Genomic DNA, 4629 nt, shown 5'->3' on the forward strand with positions numbered 1-4629 from the left:
TCTGTGGAGCACTATATACAGGGGTGGATGATATGTGGAGCACTATATACAGGGGTGGACTATATGTGGAGCACTATATACAGGGGTGGGCTATATCTACAGGGGTCTATATACAGGGGTGGGCTATCTGTGGAGCACTATAGGGGGAGCTAGTTGTGGGACACTATATTCAGGGGTGGGCTATATGGGGGCACTATCTACAGGGGGCTCTATGGCAGGCACTATCTATAAGGGGCACGGTGTATGTGTGGGACACTGTGTATGGTGCTATTAAAATTAGAGGTGCAGTGTATGGCGCTATTATATTTAAGGGCCTAGTGTGTGGTATAATGAGAACTTTATCTATATTTATAGGTGTAGAAATGTTGGAAAAGTGAGAAGCTGAAGACATCTGAGCGGCAAACTGCAGAAATGGTCTGTGACCAGGAGAAGTCATCATAGAGGTCTGGACAGGATGGAGAAAAATAACTAGAATCTGAAACGTCACCGGTGAGTCACTTAATGTAAATGTTTATTATGCCTCTAATCAGCACTGTAGTCACTGTATGATCTTCAGCCAGATGATGTTTGGTATGATTATGATATGATTTATTTTTTGTGAAACAGCAACTCCCAGCATATCCTTACCATTGTTCGGGCCATGCTGGGAGCTGTAGTTTTACGCCGTACATACCTATACGGCAGGGGTTGCACTAAATTCAGCTGTATTTGTGCTGTTGTTGTATTTATGTACTGAGCTTTGTTCTGGTGCTGTATATACCGTATATGTCGGCGTATAAGACGACTGGGCGTATAAGACGACCCCCAACTTTTACCCTTAAAATATAGAATTTAAGATATACTCACCATTTCGTGCAGGAGCGCTTCACTATGGCCATCGGCGGCAGGACCCAGGACTCTGTCTCTTTGAACTCGCGCATGCGCAGATAGGCGAGGTACATGATGGGGTTAATTACTATTAATGTGAGGAACATGGAGGGTAAATTCATCGCACCTCGCGCCTCACATTAATAAGTGAATGAAAGCCGTGTTTATTTCATTTTTTTACAGCGTACACATCATAAATGATGCAAAAACATTGTTGTCCGCGCCATTACTGAATGTGTGTATTTTATGTATTGAGACTTATTTTAATGTTTATTGTAAAAAAGGTGAAGGTGTATTTTTTTTTAAAATGTAACCATACTTTGTTTTTACTTTATTTTTAAACTTTAATGTACTGACATATATCAGATATGTGCCAGTACATTATCCTGTATACTGATAGTACACAGGCTGTTGTTAGGACATACTTGGGTATATCCTAACAACAAGAGATATGGTCAGACAGCCCTGGGGTCCGTCAATAGACCCTGGGCTGTCTGCCCATATATGGTATGGCCCTCGATCGCGTCACAGGAATTCCCTGTGACGCGATCCAGGGGCATCCCCCCTTCTCACTTTCCCCTGAATGCTGCAGTCAGCTGTGATCGCAGCATTCACGGGAATAACGGCGGAGATGAGAGGTTCTCTGATCTCCGGCGTTATAGAGCGGGGCTGCGGCTGTGTAATACAGCCATTGCCCCGCTCCTGACAGGAAGTGCGCGCGCGGTCAGCATGAGGAGATGCGGCCGGCGCTGCACTAATGAGCGGCAGTTCAGGCACTGAAGACAACATGGGGGTGCTTTGTAGCGCGCCCGCCATGTTCTGTCTTCAGTGCCGCAGATCATTAGTGCAGCGCCGGCCGCATCACATGATGCTGACCCCGCGCGCATATGTCAGGACTCAGGAGCGGGGCAGTGGCTGAATTACACAGCCGCAGCCCCGCTCTCATAGTCATGTGTACTATACTGAGCTGTGCGGCTGCAACGTGCATCCCTAATATCCGACAATATCCGGCATATAAGACGACCCCACACTTTTGACATTTTTTTAAGGGTGTAGAAAGTCGTCTTGTACGCCGATATATACGGTATGTAATGAGCTTGGTTCTGGTGTTGTGTATAAAACTATATTGCTTGTAAAATGTACAAATGTTTTTATGCTCGAGTTACATAAAAAGAAATGTGTAAAAGAAATGACACCGCATTGATTGGTAGAGAAAACAAACACGGCGAGGGGGAAGGAGATGTCGGGAAAGAGGTTGGGGGGGGTGCCAAACTGAATCTTTGCCCCGGGTGCTGGAGAACCCAGCCACGCCTCTGGATAAAAGAGTCTCTGGAAATTAAAGGGGAATGTTCACAAATATGCTTGTATATACCTGCGTTTAATTGCTAATGCAGCAAATGCTACTGCCTTGATGTGTAATGCAGAGAAGGATTTCATGCTGCATAAGCTCTATATGTTTTTGCTCAGCATCTAATTAAAGGGGTATTCCAGTCCCGGAAAATTAATGGACTATCCTCAGGATAGCAAAAAAGGCAAGAAGGTTCCAGCATCAATATCTTGAACAAAATGCGGCTCTTATTGAGATTCCATAAAATCAGAGACAACACATAGAACAGAAGCTGACCGGTTTTAAGCCCAAGTGGCCCTTAGTCATAGCATGGATAGGCCATCAATTGCTCATGGGTCGGGGTCCGACTCCTGGGACCCCCGCCGATCAGCTGTTTTGAAGGGGTTGCATCGCTGGTGCTAGCGCTGTTTCCCCTTTATTTTTACTTGCTCATTGTGAACCGTTGACATGGATGTAGCAGCGATTCACAGCGAGCCAATACTGTGAATTACCGCTACATCCGTGTTGACGATTCACAGTGAACTAGTAGAAATGAAGGGGAAGCATGTATGAGTGCTGCACCCCCTTCAAAACCGCTGATCGGCGGGGGTCCTGGGAGTCAGACTCCAGACCTATCAGCTATTGATGGCCAATCCTGAGGATAGGCCATCAATTTTTAGGGGCCGTACAACCCCTTTAGAGGGAACCTGTCACCAGCATTTCACATATTGAACTCTACTCACCCCTGGCCGCTGCTATCAAAAGTTCATTGCTGTTATGCTGTTATTGCTCTAAACTCCTCCTACGACCGTAAATAATGGTTCCCTTTAAGTGTTTTGCCCAAATGATTCACATAACAGAGCAGTGTGCACACCCCAACTTCATTATAAGCATTAAATTAAAACCCTATTACATGTGTCAATGATCGGGAAAACTGATCATTACCCTGTGTAATCAAGGCAATGATCAGTCAATGCACGAGCAACCGCTTGTTCATCGACTAATCTGCTCTTTTAGGCTCCATGCATACGACCGTAGATTTCGTCCTTAATTGCAGACCGTAATTACGGTCTGCAAATACAGACCCATTCTTTTTTATTGACCACGGACACCTACCCGTATATTTGCGGGAAGGTGTGCGAGCCGTAGAAAGCCTCCACAAAAGATAGGACATGCCCTATCTTTTGGTTTTTACGGACTGTGCTCCCATACTTTATATGGAAACACGGGCCAAAAATGCGGTGGCTGTCCACGGCCGCCAGTGGCCAGCCGTGCCCGTAATCACGGACCGTGATTACGGGCACAGCCATGTGTATGAGGCTTTATGCAGAATTAAAAATAATCGTTGTCGGCAGCACATCTTCCTTAATAATCAGGGAGATGTGCTGCGGACATGATGAAAATGTATGGGGACGAGCGAACGGAGTAAGGAGCGCTAGTCTCTATACATAAGCAATCTTTGCTCCGTGTGAAAGGAGCAAACGAGCGCCGATCAATGAGCTGTCTTATTTATCGACGCTCGTTTACATGGTCCACGTTGGGCCATGTAATAGGATTCTTAAAGTCCATTCCCCAGCTTTAATTCTTTGTCTGCGAGGTTACAGGATTGCAGTTTGTTTATATCCTGTAATTTACCAAGGAAATTAAAGGAAATCTGTCACCACAAAAACCCTCTTGAATTACTGCAATAAGCAAATAGATTAAAAGACACGGATTCCAAATGTTGTTTTTATGTTCCTTTTTTGCGGAGATCTACTTTCAGCTTGTGCTGTATACACTGGGGGCAGAGTCAGCAGTCATCTCAATACTATACATCCAATGAAAGCTAACACCTCTATTATAAAGTCAGAAGCAGGATCGCACTATTCACAGTAGGTGATGGAGATAGTTACGCGCCTCCTCCGTTTGGCTGCATGCTACTACTTGCACATAATACAGAGCATGCTCACAACACTCTCCCATATAAATAAATTATTTGTGTGCAGTAAAACAAATCTCTGGAGCTGCTGTTCACAGATCAAAGCAAGGAAGCTGCCCTATAATCATGAAAGAAAATTGAAAATGTACAATTAGAAATTATAAAAGTGTATTCTCACAGTGCAGTGCGGTTCTGCCACGTCTTATGTAGCAGGAAGAGAAGGGGCTCCAACAAACACATTTTAGGGATAATGTGGTGTCGCAACATTGTAAACTAAATGATTACAAACAAATGCAGCATATATAAATTCGAATAAAAGTGTGCCATTGAATAATGCAAATGTATGCAGTTTGTGAATATAATGGGGGAAAGTAATTATATACTATTTGATATGATTTTTAGCCAAAGAGATCATTCTGGGTGTATAACTGCACACAAATCCAAAAGCTGAATTATACAGCTTTCTATACTTATAGGAATGATATGCAGACACAAAGTCATTAAATATAATGTCATA

Source organism: Rhinoderma darwinii, chromosome 3, assembly GCF_050947455.1.
Source record: "Rhinoderma darwinii isolate aRhiDar2 chromosome 3, aRhiDar2.hap1, whole genome shotgun sequence".
NCBI classification, from domain to species: Eukaryota; Metazoa; Chordata; class Amphibia; order Anura; family Rhinodermatidae; genus Rhinoderma; species Rhinoderma darwinii.